Here is an 18615-nt window from a genome sequence, read left to right on the forward strand (position 1 = left end):
TTGAAAATGAAAAAATTGATAATTACACTGGGATTGACAGTGGAAAACAAAAAGTGGATAGGGAGGAATATCACCCAAAAAAGAAAGGAAGAGAAGAAATGGGAAAAGACTGAGAGGGAGAATTAAAAGGGTAACAATCTTAAAAATGAGAGAAAGGATTCAGCAGAAAAGATACAATAAATATAAAAAGAAAAAGAAGAAAATAAGAGAAAGGGAGAAAAATATTAAGAAGTGGAATTTTGGAGAGACCAAAAGAAAATGGGTAAAAAGGGAAGAATAATGGAGAGAAGGAAGGGAAATAAAGCATTTATTAGTTGATTTAAGGGAAATGTGTTAATAGTAAAAAAATGTACATAAGAAGCAAACAAGAAGTACACTGTTTATTAGAAAGTGGATCAGCAAATGTAATATGAAATGTAGTTTGGTTTAAATATGAAAATAACTGAAATTAAGATATAAAATTGAAATGCTAGTATATGAAGAAAATAATTAATTGGTATTGGAATAAGAAATTAAGAACTAAGGAAAATAAGAGGTGGAAGGTTAATTAAGTTAAAAGGTTTCAATGTAAAAATGGAATAAGCTGAAATACATTGTTAATAATTAAAAAATGTGATGGGGACTTTGATATTATAGTTAATAAATGGAGACAAAATCAGGGTTGCCCAGATACCATTGTGGAAAATATTGAATTGAAAATGAATACAACAATGGCGAGAGAATGGAAGGAGGAGTAGAGGGAAGAAGGAGAAGAGAGGAAGGAGAGACAGGAATAGAAGAAAGGGGAAAGGAGAGAAAGAAAGGGAGGGGAAATAAAAGAAGGAGAGAAGGTTAGAAAGGGAGGAAGGAAGGAGGGGGGAAAGGAAGGGGAAGTAGAGAAGGAGTAGGAGAGGAGGAAAGAACAAAGTAGAAAAGGATAGAAGAAGGAAGGGAAGGGAAGGAGAAGGAGAATTGTTGTAAAGCAAGGGAGATGAAATGGTAGAAAGGCAACCCCGAGCATGTTCAAATTTATTAGGATGAAGAACGAATTAATATGTAAGCTAAAAGAGAATATATATGATTAACAATGGATAAGATAAGATAACTGAAATAATGTTAAGAAACTAGGATTTGAGGGCAAATGGTGATGCTCTTTCTATAATAAGTATAGACGTATTAAGATAAGATAAAAAGGTATGGAAAAAGAATATTTTTGCAAAAATTGTAATTATGTAAAATGAAACTGGATATGAGAAGTTGTATATGATACGGCCAATACTCTGTTCATAAAATGTGTGTGTGTGTGTGTGTGTGTGTGTGTGTGTGTGTATTTGTAAGAAAAAATCCATAAAACTTGATTCAAAAAAAAAAATTCATGATCTAATACCACCGTTTTATATTTAGGAAAATCTCAAATATTTAAGTTTCCAACATGTTTCCAGTGGATGAATGAGTTTAAACAGAATATAAATTGCTGGGCTATATAGAATCTTAACCATACATTCTTGAACAAAGCTCCGAAGTTCCTGAGTGACTCCAGAAGACATTTTTGTTTTGTGCAGAGAAAACAAAAATTGAATTTAGCCCAAGTCTTTAAAAATGCAAAACAAACAAACAAACCAATCCACCAATCAATCCTGGTGATGTTCCTATATGTATAAATATGTTGAAGAAAAAAAAATCAATGAACTTACCTGATCAATACCTTCCCTTAGAAAAATATAGTTTTTTTCATTTTCAAAATGTTTCATCGCTGATAGGATCAATTTCCCATTCAGTGGAAATATTTACAATTATATTGTCTGGAGGAAGGAAGCATCTTTGTGCAGCTGTCTTCTTAGTGGGACAAGCTGAGCAAACACAACTAAGTATTACTCTATCAGGCACAAAGTAAACATTTAAGATTGGCGACTTCATGGTTAAGGTCCATTATATGTGGAGGCAGTGTTGCCTTTTCACTGTGAGAGGCTTAAAAGGAGACTGATTCACTAATATGTTTATTGAATCACTATGTTTATTGAAGCAAAAAATTGCTTTTCTCTTTTTTTGGGGGGAGGGGGGGCATTTATTTACTGATTTATTCATCGAATATATATGGCCACCCATATCACAAAAAGTGACTGTGTGTGGTGTATAGTAAAACTATAAAAGGTAATATATAAAAAACAATTATCCAGAATTCTTTTAAAAATCATGATTAAAGGATAATCGAGGGCAGCAGATGTCAACAAAGATGGAGCCCCTTCAATGCCTTGCCAGTCCCCTGTGACCCCCAGGGCTAACGGCATAAAAGGTTTGTGTTGTGACCCAGGTTCTCGGACTCGGACTCCTGGAGGAGGAGGATTCAGAGAGTGAGGAGGAGGAGCTGGCAAGGCCTGCTTCCCCTGGGCCCTCTCCCTCCCTGGCACCAACCCAGGAGGAGGAGGAGGGGCTGGCAAGGCCTGATTCCCCCGGGCCTTCTTCTGTTTTGGCAACGCCCCAAGAACAATCTTGGCTTGATGCGAGACTGCGCAGACGTGACTGGCGCGCGCAGCAGAGGAGGCGTTGGGACAGGGTCAGAGAATGATGAGTCACGGAGTGACACCCATAGGGGCTATAAAGCAGGAAGCAGAGCTTCCTGGCTTTTTGTCTTGGACAAAGCAATGAATTTGCACCGGCAAACTGTTTCATGGATAGAAGAATCTGTTCGTGAGTGAATCATGCTTTATCTATAATTTTCTGGTTATCTCCAGGGATTTTGGCAGGCGTGTTGGGAGAGGTGTCCAGAACATCTCTGTGCCAGAAGGAATCCAGCCAAGTGTAAATAAACTGGGAGAAGGCCTTTGACTGACTTTTTGTTGGGAGTGGTGGGAGGGGGAAACAGAACAGTTTGAAAGACTTGTGGAAGTCTCTCAAATGGGTGGAAACATTCAGGGAGAAGGGAGAGAATGTTCCAGAAGGCAGATGCCAGGGCAGAAAAGGGCCATCTTCTGGGTCCCACCAAGTTTAGCTCCCTAGCAGTCAAGGCCTGTAGTATACCTCTTCTGCTGGTTCTGACAGATGTAATTGAGAAGAGGTGATTCCTCAAATAACTCAGTCCTGTGACATTAAGGGCTTTAAGCAAGGCTTGGACATTTTATGGTCTGTAGACCACATCTAGCCTACAGCTGGTCCCCGTCCAGCCCACAGCATTGGTAGCATCAGTGGTTGGGGAAAGGGCAGTAATAGTGATAGGGGCGGAGTGGTGTCAGTGGGACTAGGATGTGAGCAATGGGGATGGGATGGCATTGGTCAAGGGCAGAGCAGCAATGCAGCATTGGTCTCAGGGGATGGGCCATTTTGGGGGGGGACAGGTATTGGCCGCATAAGGGAAGGGGTCTTGGCACTGATGGCCCTCCACAATGGTCCCAGTTTCTTATGTGGCCCCTTGGGAAAATTAATCGTTCACCCCTGGCTTGAAAGGTCAAAACCTGTACCTTGAATTGGATTGGGAAGAAAACTGGCATCCAACTTGCAGACCAGAGGTGTAATTAGTAACGTTTTAGGGACACAAATAACTGCCTATTCCACTGCATTTTGTACCAGCTGATGCTTCTGGATACTACCATCCCTGTCCTAACATTCCTTTTTTTACTTACTCTTTTCATATATCCAGATTACATTTATACTTTTACCTGTTATCTTATATGTGATTGACAAAAATAAATAAAATAAACCCCATTTAGAGAACATTACAGTAGTCTATTCAGGAAATGACTAGGGTATGGCCATGATCTAGGAACACGCACAAATGGTACACAACATGAAGCAGTTGTCCTAGCCATGGTGGCCACTTGCTTGTGGCTCTGCTTACCACTTCTTCAAGCAGGAGTTGTGAGTCCAGGAGAAAACCCGTTGTACAATATGTCTGTTTTGGGCAGTGCAACCCCATCCCAAAGATGATATAGTCCTAGAACCAGCAGGCCCCAAAACCCAAAATTATTGATCCTTACCAGGGTTCGGTTGAAGCTCATTGTTCCCCTCACCACCTCCAGATACTAGGATAAGGTGACTTAGTTTGCCAGGGGCAGAGATGTGTAATTGGGTATGATCCATGTATTGATGATATCTCACCCCATGGCAACAGATGAACTCACCCAAAGGATCCATGTAGATGTGGAATAGGAGCAGTGAGAAAACCAAACCCTACCACACCCCAAATAATATGATTAGGGTTCAAATAAGGATGAAAGAAAACAAAATGTGATACTATCACATTTCACATTTGAAGGAGACACTAGCTGATGAATTAACATTAACAAAGATGTGTCTATTACCTTTTTTTTTTTTGTACAATCAAAAGATGGACTACCACACTGAAGAAAAACAGCACAATTTATTGTGAACAATTGTTATTGGGTTCCACTTTTGTGAGGATGTATTGAATGACCTTGGGAAACAGGAGGGACAGCCACAGACTGGACAGCTGGTGTGTAAAAAGTATCTCAGTTCCACAGACACCATGCTGGCTCAGCTCTGGGAGATGGTCCATGCATCTTGAATTGGCCAAGTTAGAATAATATTGGACTAGATCATGTCCAGAGGTACTCCTAATATGAAGTCACCAGGAGTTGAGCTTGATGCAAATGAAATTTTAATTTAAACACATGGTTCAAACCTAGCCATTTTCATTTATAATCTGTAGTTTAGGGATGAAAGTATTAGACTAAAGCTAGTCAATTGTGGTTTATGACACAGATCACTGATAACTAAACTAAGCTTTGGCACAATGCATCAACCCAATCAATACGAAGAATGATTTATAGCTCCAATGAAGGAGTTCCAAGGATCCATCAGAGAGTATTTATTTGTATGCTGGGAAAAAATCATCTTTTGATACAAATTTAATGTCTCTAAAGAACTTCCTCATATTTCAACCTGGACACTGGACTTTTATGAAGGTGTTTGCCTGCTTTTAAATAGCCAAAAGAAACAAAGGATAAAGGCACTACACGCTGTAATACATTGCTGTAAATATTGGCTAATGTGGCTCTTTCAGTATCTTTTCCGTACAAAGGTCAGAAAAGATTCTAGACATATTTTCAGATTCATCCATGAAAGGATACCTAATAATGCAAGGTTCCCAATTGGGAGCAGATATATAAAAATCAATAAAAATCCAATCTGTTTTACTTCCATTTTTTGCAGGGCAGATTCTGCTTTGCAAAATTTATAAGCAGGTCTTTAATACACCATCTGGACATAAATTCATTGGTCTATGCACAGTCAGAGAGGAGTTTAACTTACTCTCGGAAAATTTTGCATGGTCACATGGTGATCCAAGAAGTGCTGCAAAGCAGCATTAATCTCAAGCCCTTTGCTAAAATAAATGTTGCTATAAAAGGACTTCCAACCAGGACCTCCAAACTTCTCCAAATTTTCAAACATTAGATAAGACGGGAGAATGACCAGTCCGAACCAAACTAAATTCTGTCTAATGTTCATCTCGGCCTGGTTTTCCTTCAGTGAAAAAGACAAAGCCACATTCAAGAGTCTCAGAGCAAGGTTATTTTACATATGCAATATGGGAGAAAGCTGTTAAGTGCATCAACAGAAGTATTACAATCAGGATTCTTTTCCTTATTTTTATGCTACCGTTTTTTTTGGAGTATAAGACGCACTGGAGTATAAGACGCAGTTTAGGTTTTTGGGAGGAAAATAGGGGAAAAAATCAGCCTACCAGGTATTCATCTGGCTAGCGTCCTTAGTCTGGTCAGCTTCAGCACATTATTTTGCTGTTTTTTTAATCCCCTGCGTGGGGATAAAAAACAGCTTCTAAACCACAACTGATCTTTGGAGAGAGAAGCAATGAGAAAAGCAGGCAAACATGGAGATGGCTTCACTCGCTAGTGCCTTGTTAGGGCTGAAAAAAAGCTTCACAGCTCAGAGTCGGAGGGAGCAGGCAAAGCAGGGAAGATCTTTCTCTGAAAAAAAGCTTAGCATGGAGATCGCTTCACTCGCTAGTGCCTCGTTAGGGCTGAAAAAAAGCTTCACAGCTCAGAGTCGGAGGGAGCAGGCAAAGCAGGGAAGATCTTTCTCTGAAAAAAAGCTTAGCATGGAGATCGCTTCACTCACTAGCACCTTGTTAGGGCTGAAAGAAAGCTTCACAGCTGTCAGAGGGAGCAGGCAAAGCTGGGGAGATCTTTCTCTGAAAAAAAGCTTAGCATGGAGATCGCTTCACTCGCTAGCGCCTCGTTAGGGCTGAAAAAAGCTTCACAGCTGAGAGTCGGAGGGAGCAGGCAAAGCAGGGAAGATCTTTCACTGAAAAAAAGCTTAACAGAGAGATCACTTCACTCGCTAGCACCTCATTAGGGCTGAAAAAAGTATACATTCACAGTATAAGATGCACCCAAATTTTCAGCCTCTTTTAGGAGGGAAAAAATGTGTCTTTTACTCCGAAAAATACAGTATATACAGAACAGTATATCGTCTCTGACTTACACCTATTCAGTTTAATGGCCAGTCAAAGTTATATTGGCTTTTTTCAAAGATCCTCACATTTACAACCATCGCAGCATCCCCATGGACATGTGATCAAAATTTGGAATGGTTGGCAATCAGCACATATTTATGTTTGCTACAGCATCCAGGAGTCTTGCATTTGCAACCATTCCAACTGGTTTCCAACAAGCAAAGTCAGTGAGGGAAGCCAGATTTGCTTAATAACCACATGGGTCACTTAACAACCATGGCAAAAAAAAAAAGATGTAAAATTGGATGCGGCTCACTTAACAACCATCTTGATTAGCAATAGAAATTCTGGTCCCAATTGTGGTCATAACTGAAGGACTACCTGTTTTAACACATAAAGATATTTTCAGGGATCTTGAGTTGTAGGAGAAAGTGCAAGTACAAGAATAGAAGCTGGTTTTTCTACTGACAGTTGGTCTTACACTTACAAGTGAACAATTATATTGATCTTAAGCTTCCTACACCCCATTATTAGTGTTTCTAGTGTTTCTCAATAGCCAAGTAGAAAATTATTCCAAATGTCTGAAATCCCAGTTTCATGTCTCGTACTGGCCCAATTCCCCCAGTAATGGCATACCTCTTGCAACCAAGGTCATTGACCTGAACTAGAAAAATTAAACAGGGTTAGTTGGGCTAACTCCAGAAAATCCCAGAACTATAGGCTAGCTATAGTTATAAAAATATATCCCAACAGAGGCAGAAGAGATTAAGAACACAGAAGAACTATACAAGAATGAGCTTAGCATCCCTGATAACCACGATGGGGTGGTCACTGACCTTGAGCCAGACATCCTAGAATGTGAAGTCAAATGGGCCTTAGGAAAGCTGAGTAACAACAAAGCTAGTGGAGGAGACAGTATTGCAGCTGAGCAATTCAAAATCTTAAAAGACGATGCAGTAAAAGTGCTACACTCAATTTGTCAGCAAATTTGGAAAACTCAGCAGTGGCCACAGGATTGGAAAAGGTCAGTTTCCATTCCAATTCCAAAGAAAGGCAATGCCAAAGAATGTTCAAACTATCGCACCATTGCACTCATTTCACATGGTTATGCTTAAAATCCTACAAGCTAGGCTCCAGCAGTATGTGGATTGAGAACTACCAGAAGTACAGGCAGGATTTCGTAGAGGCAGAGGAACTAGAGATCAAATTGCCAACATACGCTGGATCATGGAGAAAGCTAGGGAGTTCCAGAAAAACATCTACTTCTGCTTCATTGACTATGCTAAAACCTTTGATTGTGTGGATCACAACAAATTATGGCAAGTTCTTAAAGAGATGGGTGTACCAGACCATCTTATTTGTCTCTTGAGAAACCTGTATGCGGGTCAAGAAGCAACAGTGAGAAATGGACACGAAACCACTGATTGGTTCAAAATTGGGAAAGGAGTCCGGCAAGGCTGAATACTATCACCCTGCCTATTTAACTTATATGCAGAGCACATCATGAGAAAGGCAGGGCTGGATGAATCAAAAGCTGGAATTAAGATTGCCGGGAGAAATATCAATCTCAGATATGCAGATGATACCACTCTAATGGCAGAAAGTGAAGAGGAACTAAAAAGCCTCTTGATGTGGGTGAAGGAGGAGAGTGCAAAAGTTGGCTTAAAACTCAACATTAAGAAAATTAAGATCATGGCATCTGGCCCTCTCAATTCCTGGCAGATAGATGGTGAAGAAATGGAGGTAGTGACAAATCATCGCACATGGGGACTGCAGCCAAGAAATTAAAAGATGCTTGCTCCTGGGGAAGAAAGCTATGGCAAATCTAGACAGTGTACTAAAAAGCAGAGACATCACCCTGCCAACAAAAGTGTGTATAGTCAAGGCCATGGTTTTCCCAGTTGCAATGTATGGCTGTGAAATTTGGACCATAAGAAAGGCTGAGCGCCAAAGAATTGAGGCCTTTAAACTCTGGTGCTGGAGAAGACTCTTGCGAGTCCCTTGGACTGCAAGGCGAACAAACAAGTCAGTTCTAGAGGAGATCAACCCCGACTGCTCTTTAGAAGGCCAGATCCTGAAGATGAAACTGAAAAACTTTGGCCACCTAATGAGGACTCACTGGAGAAGAGCCTAATGCTGGGAAAGATTGAGGGCAAAAGAAGAAGGGGACAACAGAGAATGAGATGGCTGGATGGAGTCACTGAAGCAGTCAGCGTGAACTTAAATGGACTCCAGAGAATGGTAGAGGATAGGAAGGCCTGGAGGAACGTTGTCCATGGGGTCGAACACGACTTCGCAACTAACAACAACAAATAGTTATAAAAATATATCTCAAAAGCCAAAGGCAAACATCTGCATGGTTCCCAAGTTGTGTTTAGGAAATCTCCAGGGGTCATACTCAAAGGAAATTTTATCTTCCTCTATAGGTCAGTGTTTCCCTCAGTGCATTTTGAGGTTCATATATCTTAAAAATTGCCCAAGTTGTGAAACATTAAATCAAGTGGTAGTGTCGTGTCCCATTCCTCCGCTGACGGCCGGGTCAGGGAAATCCGAATCAGGCTTGCCTCTGCAGCTCTGCCCAAAGTCCTAGCAAAGTCCTCAGAGCAGGCAGGAGACCAGAAAGTGACTTCAGCAAGATAAGTTCGACTTTGCCTGACTCAGAGACTGCCAGAAAGCAGATCCTTTATATAGGCCATGGGGTGTGGCTCCATGACTCAGCACTCATTAAGGCCTGCCCCTCCCTTCCTTCTGTTGCCTCCGCCTATCCAGTCTTCTGATGCGAGGGTCACTCCAATCAGCAGCTGTTGGAAATAAACTTTCCTCAGGCTCACATGCTGTGGAGGAGGGGGAGGGGTCTAGCTGCTCCATTTGCCTAGGCATGGAGCCAGGGCTGGGGCCAGGGGGTGCTCCCTCCTCTGCAGCCTGCTTGGGCATGGAGCCAGGGCTGGGGCCGGGAGATGCCCCCTCCTCAGCCTGTCTGGGCATGGAGCCAGGGCTGGGGCCGGGAGGACATTCTTCAGCGTTCGGAAGCAGATAAGCAGACCCCGGCTGCGGTGAGAGCGGGCAAGACACAACAGGTAGTATCCAACCAAACATGACTGATCTGAGAAAGCAATAAAGCAAAAATTTTATAGCTCAGAGTTGAATTGTGTGGTCTTTGGTGGTCTCTGAGCTTGGTTCTTTTCTTGCAGACATTTCATTACCTATGCTAGGTGACATCATCAGTGTCATTGCTCTTATTTAGTTTGGGTAATGCAAGAAAACAACGAAGCTCAGAGAGCACCAAGGAGCCCTGATCTAAGAAAGTTAAAGAGGGTGGGATCCGGTTAGGATTTAGATGGTATACCACCAGGAAATTTTAACGCTATAAGGTTCATTGGGAAGTAGAAGTAATATCACTGGTGAAATCCAAATTTTTTTTACTATTGGTTCTGTGGGCGTGACTTTGCGGGCATGGTGTGGCTTGGTGGGCGTGGCAGGGGAAGGATACTGCAAAATCTCCATTCCCACCCATTCTGGGACCAGCCAGAGGTGGTATTTGCTGGTTCTCTGAACTGCTCAAAATTTCCACTACCGGTTCTCCAGAACCTGCTGGATTTCACCCCTGAGTAACATCTAGAGCAGGGGTGTCAAACTGGTGGCCCAAGGGCGTGATGCATCATGTGAAGGCCACACCCATCCCAGCTCCACAAAGGTAAAAAAGTCACGATACATCATGTTACATCAATGTGATGCAGCGAGTTTGACACCCGTGACCTAGAGAAAAGCAGTGGCAAACCAGCCGCTTCCAAAGATAGGGAACCAGTATAATGTAGATTTCCATCCTCAACCATGGAAACTTTTTTGAGTATTGGTTACTGTGGTACCCTTCCCTACACGTGACACTTGGATGCAGTCACTTGCAAACCTAAGATTTGCCCCCGATATATGTCTAACTTCTCAAAGCACTATTGTTAAGAAACCATCACATCAAGCTGAAGTGACCCTGAAGAGCAACAGGGAGAAGAATCTATCAAGAACCAGTGGCCTAGTAAACCGAATTGTTAATTTTCACTAGACGTATCTCAGAGATAGTATACCTGACATGTTGACCTAGTAGGAAAGAATAAATAATAAGAAGGTCACGGCAATGACTTTATGAAACACATTTAATGCCATACTGTAATTTACACTGTGTCTGCCTTTTTCATTGTCTCGCCTTCACAATGTAGCAGCCCAAAGGAATGTAAGTGCTGGCTCAGTTTTTGTTCAAAGCTGCCCAACAAGTTGTCAATACTTTTTTGGGTGCCCAGTATATATAGTCTACACATTGGTAACATTATATAGCATCCGGAGAGTTGATTTGATTGCTTGAAGTGAGCCAGGCTTGGCTACAACAGTATCAGTATGGGTCAGCCACTTTCACTCTTTCCAGCCTGTCTCACAGGTTTGTTGCATGGGAGAATTGAGAAGAGACAGTGCTACTCTAAACTTATGGATGAAAGATATTATGAAATCTAACACTTGTATATAAAATCGCAATGCTATTAAAGCAACCTCTTCGTAAATCGCAGGCTTGATGTTACAAGAGCTGAAATTCATACTGTAATTCATAGCAATGCAAATTTGCTAATGTAGCCAATTTAGGAGAGCGAAATGCTCATAATGCCAATTTTATTTTAAGGACAAGGCTTTTTTTTTCTTTTTTTTCCAAATGAAAATCCATTTGGGTTAAAAGGGAAGGGAGGGAGGGAAAGGAAAAACCTGCTCCAGTTTTGATAATAGTGCTAGAAGATTTCCCACATTCATTAAGGGAAAGCTGTACCAGCAAAGGGCATTTGCTGAAGCTTCGTGGAAAAGAGCTGAAACGTCTTTAGGTTGTCAGTCCCAGCCATGTGACTCTCTTCTTTTTTAAATCTGCCAACCGTTAAAGCAATAATTGGGATAATTCCTGCTGTGGCAGTTGAGGGAGATGAGAAATGTTCTGGAATAAGGTGGTAGTCAGATTAATATGGCTTTAAGAGCAGAATGGAAATTGCTGCTGGGTAGAATACTGTACACACACACAAATATTATTTTGCAATACAGTGCAATACAAAAGACATGTTCCAGTTTATTAAATAATAACCATTTGAGTTTCCATATGAAGGTGCTGAATATGGAAACCTTGAGCAAAAGTTTCCTGCTGATCCGCCTGACAAGTGGGAGGATCGAAGGTTTAAATTGATTGGCTTCTGAATTTAGGAGGGAAATTCAAGGAAGCCTAGTGGCTGAGCTGTCCAACAGCTCCCCTTTAAAGGCAGCTGCCGGACAGCTCAGACTTCCTCTTGTTCCTGTACCAGCCTGCAATAAACTATCCATTTGCAAAGCTGTGAGTCCTGACCCTTGTTTGATCTGCACTTAACACTGGAAACAAAGGTGGGATCCTGAAGAGAACAAAGGACAAAGGAGCTGAAGTTAACTGGGCATCTACATGGCAGCCTCAACCATCTTCACAGCAGATCAGAATATTGCATCAGCCATTCGAAGATAAACTCACACGGCCCACCAGCTCCTTTCAACCCAGCTAAAGAAGATTGGACATCATATAAGGACAGATTCCAAATTTTATGGAAGCAAATGACCTTCTAACACAATTGGACAACAGAAAAAGAGTGTTTTTCCTAAGTTATTGTGGACCTGATAGTTTTAAAATGGCTAAAACCATATTGGCTCCAACGAATCTCCATACAGTGTCCTGAGAAACACTACAAACAGTGCTGCGAACACACTATGCACCAGCCGCTTCAAACCTGGTAAAGAGAGATGAGTTTTATCGGAGCTATCAGAAAGAGGGAGAAACAATTAATGATTTTTTGCAAGAATAAGAATGATCCCAGCTGACTGTGAATTCAGCAATTTGGAAGAGATGATGCAGAATAGACTCGTTTTGGGTTTGGAAGACCTAATCCTGCAGAAATGATTGTTAAGCAAGCCTGGCATCACATTCCAAGTTGTGTTGGACGAAGCTAGAGTGAATGAATCCTCCAACAAGTTGGCAGCAGCAATGAAGAAATGAAGTAGCAGCCTGAAGCAAAGAGAACCAGCCGCTGTGCATCATGAAAGCACAGAGGCAGAAGAATCTTCGAGGAAGACGACAAAATCCATCGCACTCAAACTAAGAAAAGGGTAGGAAATTGGGAAGTGAGAGAGAGACAATTTGCATGTAGGGATTGTGGGAAGAGTCACCCTAGGTCGCATGTAAATTTAAAGATGCCCCATGCCAGAGATGCAAGCGGAGGGGACACATAGCCAGAGCCTGCAGAGCAACCCAGCCAGCTTCCCCACTGTGATCATATGCATTCCAAATGCCTTTCTGGAAGACACAGTTTCTGAAACACAAAAGGAGAGAAGACCGAGCCAAGGAAACAAGGGGAACTCATCAAACAATTTTTGGGCATTCCGACACATATCATCCAAAGAAATTCCATGTCACAGTTCAAATTGAGGGGTCACCATGTGTTCTGTTTCCCTTCCCCCAATACTCCCAGCAAAGAGTCCGTCAGAGGCCTTCCTTTTTTTTTCCTTTTATTTACATAGATACATGTCCTGGCCACGTCTACCCACGGGCCTGCCAAGTTTCTGGAGATAACGAGGAAATTATAGATAAGGCCAGAATTACTCACGAATATATTCTTCCCTCCATGAATTAGCTTGCGCCAAATTCATTGCTTTGTCCGAGACAAAAAACCAGGAAGTCCCGCCTCCTATTTATAGTCTCTGCAGATGTCACTGCATGACAATTATGACTTGGCTTTGTCCCAACTCTTCCGCTGCTGCGCACGCCGATCAAGCCTTCGTAATCTTGCGTCCCTCCAAAACTGTTCTTGGGCGTTGCCAAATCAGAAGAAGGCCGGGAGAATCAGGCCTTGCCGGCCCCTCCCTTTGAGTGGGTGCCAGGGAGGAGAGGGCTCAAGAGAAGCAGGGCTTGCCAGGTCTTCTCCTCATTTTCTGAATCATCCGAGTCCAGGAGTCTGGGTCCAGGAACCTGGGTCACAACACTATCCTCACCGCAGGGCCCTTCCCCGGGCTGACGATCGGGATGCGGTCGGGCTGGGTTCTGCTCATGGAAGGCCTGCACCAGGTCAGGGGCATGAACGCCGGAGGCATCTACCCAGGAGAAATCAGTCCCGTATCCCTTCCACGCGATCAAATATTGGAAACGACCCTTTAGCCAGCGGAGTCTCGTCGCTGTGGACTTCAGATTCCTCCGACCCGTCCTCGGCGACAGTGACGGGTGCTGTTGGGCACCGAAGGGGACTCGTGTGGCCTCAGGAACCAGAAGGGACCGTGAAAACGGGTGGATCCGCATGGATCGTGGCAGGGTCAGTCGGTAGGCTACCGGGTTGATGACTGCCTCGACAGGAACGGGCCGATGAATCGGTGGTCCAACTTCTTTACCGGCGGTCGGACGGGAGGTGTTTGGTGGAGAGCCACACCGGTCTCCAACTGCCAGCGGGGCGTTGCCCGTCGGGAGCGGTCAGCGGACCGTTGTAGTCCTCCTTGCCCGATTCAGCTGCTGACGTACCAACTGTTGGACCGCATGCAATTCCGTCAGGAAGGTCTGCGTTCGGGAACAGGAGAGTCCGTGGTGCCAGAGGGAAGAGCCGGATGGTACCCCACATTGGCAAAGAACGGGTCATCTGAGTAGAGGTGTGCTGAGAGTTGTTAAAAGCAAACTCCGCCAGAGACAGGTAGTCGGCCCAGTTGTCCTGTTGCTGGTTGATGAAGCAACGGAGATACTGTTCCAGTATACCGATGACCTTCTCTGTACCCCGCCGGTCTCCGGATGGTGCGATGACGACAGACATACCTGCACCTCCAACGCGCCATCAGGCTCTTCCAGAAGCGGGCTGTGAACTGAACTCGCGGTCCGAAACCACCCTGTCCGTAGACCATGGAGGCGGAAGATGTGCTGCAGAAAGAGGCGGGCGTTTTGCGGCTGTGGGCAGTCCGCGGCATGGGATGAAGTGTGCCATCTTGGTGAGCATGTCCACCACCACCAGCACCGTGGTGAACCCAGAGGACGGCGGCAGGTCTGTCAGGAAATCCATAGAGATCGCCCCCAGGGTCTGTCGGGTGTCGGCAAGGGCTGGAGGAGCCGGGAGGGCCCCGTGGCGGCCTTGGCTTGCCGGCACGGTACGCAGGATGTCACATAGGCATGTATATCATGCCGCACTCGGGGCCACCAAAAGGTCCGTGTCACCAGGTGGAGGGTCTTGAAGAACCCAAAATGTCCTGCTGCAGGGTTGTCGTGGCACTGGGTCATGACGAGGGCTCGGAGTGGTCCTGTGGGCACATATAATCGCCCAAACTTGAGTAAGTCCTCCTCCAAGGTCCAAGGAGACGGGGCCCACCTCCGCTCTCCTTTGCTGCGACCAGGCGTCCTGGCGCTGCGCCTCGCACCTGGGCCCGCAAGTCCACTGGCTCCCGTGCTGCGGCCAAGGCTTCTGCCGGCAGCACTGTCCGTGGAGGAAGGGGTCCTTGGCGCAGAGGTACTCTGGCTTGCGGGACAGGGCATCCGCCCTCCGGTTGTGACCGCTGGGAATGTAGGTCACGCGGAAGTTGAACCGGCAAAACAACGACCACCGGATCTGCCGCTGGTTTAACTTCCGAGCTGTGGTGAGGTGCTCGAGATTCCGATGGTCCGCTCGACCTCCACCTGATGTCGGGCCCTCCAGATGGTGTCGCCAAGCCTCGAATGCAGCCTTGATAGCCAGCAACTCTTTTCCCAGATAGTGTAGTTGCGCCGGAAGGATTGAGTTTCCGGGAGTAGTAAGCGCAGGGAAAAGTGTGCCACCATTCGCCGGAGCCTGTAGCAGCACCGCTCCCAGAGCCACATTGACGCGTCCGTTTCCACCACAAAAGGCCGGAGCGGGTCGGGATGCCTCAGGACGGGTTCCGTGACGAAGGCTTTCTTGAGGGCTGTGAATGCTTCTTGCTGCGGGGGACCCCACCGGAATGCAACCTTCTTCCTGAGGAGCTGGGTAAGTGGAGCTGTCAGTGTGGCGAAGCCCGGGATGAAGGTCCGGTAGTAGTTGGCGAAGCCCAGCAGGCGCTGAACATCCTTCACCCGACGAGGGGCTTCCCAGCTACACAAAGCTTCTACTTTACATGGGTCCATGGCTATGCCTCGGGCGAGATGATATGCCCGAGGAATTCTATGGAAGTCCGGAAGAAGACGATTTCTCCAGCTTCGCATTGAGTTGTTGCTCCATAGCGTTGCAGAACCAGACTGACGTGTCGAAGGTGGCTTTCCTGGACCGGGAGTAAATCAGGATGTCGTCGAGGTAGATAACCACGAACCGATCCAACATGTCTCGGAACACGCTGCTCATGAAGTGCTGAAAACGGCGGGAGCATTGGTCAACCCAAATGGCATGACAGTGTATTCGTAGTGTCCGTATCGGGTGCCGAATGCCGTCTTCCATTCGCCTCCTTCTCGTATCCGCACCAGGTTGTAGGCCCCGGAGATCGAGCTTGGTGAAGATCGTGGCCTCCCGCAACCTTTCCAGTAGCTCCGGGATGAGCGGCAGGGGTAGCGATTCCGCACCGTAATGGCGTTTAGCCGGCGGTAATCACAGCATAGGCGCAAGTCCCTGTCTTCTTCTTCACAAAGAGGACCGGGGCCGAGAGGGACTTTGAAGGCCGGATGAACCTCGGGCCAGGTTTTTGTCCAGGAAGTCCCTGAGGCGGCCAACTCGGGCTCCGACATGGAATACAGGCGTCCCACAGGCAGTGGTGCGTTGGGCAGAAGGTCCACGGGCAATCGTGGGGCCGATGCGGGTAGTCGGTCCGCCTCCTTCTCGCTGAACACGCCGGGCGAAGTCCGTCAGCTCAGGAGGCAAGGTGATGGCAGCGGTGGGGACGTTCTGGCGGCACAGGTGTGGCGGATGTGATCGACGCACTGCAGACTCGGGAAAGAGATGGCGTTCCGCGACCAGGCCACCTGAGGATCGTGGGTCCGCCAGGCCAACCCAAGGACCAAGGGAAAATGAAGGTCCGCCGTGACATAAAACTGGATCGCCTCATGGTCCCCAATAGCCAGGCGCAAAGGCTGGGTGGCGAATTTAATGGGGCGGACACCAGTTCTCGCCCATCAATTGTCTCTACCCGCATCGGAGGGTCCACGGAACCACGGGACCGCAAACTGGGTCACAAAAGGCCTGGTCCATAAAGTTTGTTGTGGCCCCTGAGTCCACCAGCGCATGCGCCTGGAGCCCGTCCGACTGGTTCCCCAACCATATCCGTGTGTCCAGAATCAGATGCCGAGGGGCCCAGAGTCTACTTCCGCAACGCCCAGTGGGGCTTAATGCGTGCCCGACCTAGGGTTTCCCGAGGTCGGGCCTGCCCGCTTCCGATTGGTCACGCTGTGATTCGGGACCGGCGTGCGTGCCCGCCGCTTTCTGGGGCAAGAAGCGCGGCGGCCGGGCTCCCCACAGTACAGGCACAATCCCCTTGGCGCCTCGGTTCCGCTCCTGGGCTGTTAGGCGAGGTCTGGCCGCTCCCAACTCCATGGGCTCTTCCGCAGCGGTTACAAAACGTGGGGCGACCCTGGGTGCTGGTGGTGCAGGAAGTGGGGTGCAGATGTCGACGGAGGGTCCCGGGGTGCGACGGGACGCCGCTGCAGACGGGCATCGAGGCGGAGACAAAGGGCACCAAGTTGTCGAGGGTCCGCGCGCCCACGCGGGCCAGCTCGTCTTGCAATTCCTCTGAGAGTCCCTCCTGAACGCGGCCCACCAGCGCTGCATCATTCCAGTCAGAGTCCTGGCACAAAAGACGAAATTCGCGATGTACTCCTGCAGGGGCGTTTCCCTTGACGGAGTTCCTTAAGGCGCCTGGTTGCCGTCAGCATTCGAACGGGTCCTCATACATGGTGCGAGGTGCTGCCAAAACGCTGTTGGTCCGCCAGCAGGGGCTGTCCTGGAGCAAGAGGGCGTGGCCCATCGAGCAGCCGAGCCGGAAAGAAGGTTAATCACGAAGGCCACCTTAGCCCGGTCGCCTGGGAAATCCTCTGGCCTCATAGCCATGTAGAGCTGGCACTGTCCCAAGAAGGTCGGGAACATCTCAGGCTGCCCAGAAAACTTATCCGCACGGTTATCGGGCACTGCGACGAGGAGGAGGTGGGAGGATGGGGGGCTGCAGGCACATTCCTGGCAGCAAGTTGGCCTGCCAAGTGAGCCACTTGCTGCTGGAGCTGTTGATTAGCCGCTGTAGCTGCTCTAACTGCTGCTGTACCTGCTGCTGATCCATCTTTGGTGGAAGATGTTTTAGTCAGGTCTTGGACAAAATGTTCTGTTTCCTTCCCCAATACTCCCAGCAAAGAGTCCGTCAGAGGCCTTCCTTTTTTCCTTTTATTTACATAGATACATGTCCTGGCCACGTCTACCCACGGGCCTGCCAAGTTTCTGGAGATAACGAGGAAATTATAGATAAGGCCAGAATTACTCACGAATATATTCTTCCCTCCATGAATTAGCTTGCGCCAAATTCATTGCTTTGTCCGAGACAAAAAACCAGGAAGTCCCGCCTCCTATTTATAGTCTCTGCAGATGTCACTGCATGACAATTATGACTTGGCTTTGTCCCAACTCTTCCGCTGCTGCGCACGCCGATCAAGCCTTCGTAATCTTGCGTCCCTCCAAAACTGTTCTTGGGGCGTTGCCAAATCAGAAGAAGGCCCGGGAGAATCAGGCCTTGCCGGCCCCTCCCTTTGAGTGGGTGCCAGGGAGGGAGAGGGCTCAAGAGAAGCAGGGCTTGCCAGGTCTTCTCCCTCATTTTCTGAATCATCCGAGTCCAGGAGTCTGGGTCCAGGAACCTGGGTCACAACACCATGTGACATGGAAGTAGACACAGGGTCCTGTGTCCTATATGACCATCGTGTCCTGGTCAACTATTAAGAAGACTGTGCCAGGGCTGCAAAACAACCAGCTAGCACCAAAGAAGGTATTCCTAAAGGACTATCAAGGAAATCACATCCCTGTTCTAGGTAGTAGAGAGTTCCAGGTACAGTTTAAAAATTTTGTTGGACCCTTGCAGCTGACTGTAGTGAATAGAGACCTGCCAAGCCTGTTGGAAGCATCATGGTTCGAGGTTTTGGGACTGGGAGTAACCGGCATCAACCACTTCCAAGAGGATGACTTTGGGGGAAGTCAAATCAAGGAATTCACCGAGGTGTTCATTGGGAC

This window comes from Ahaetulla prasina, chromosome 1 (genome assembly GCF_028640845.1).
Source record: "Ahaetulla prasina isolate Xishuangbanna chromosome 1, ASM2864084v1, whole genome shotgun sequence".
In the NCBI taxonomy this organism is placed as follows: Eukaryota; Metazoa; Chordata; class Lepidosauria; order Squamata; family Colubridae; genus Ahaetulla; species Ahaetulla prasina.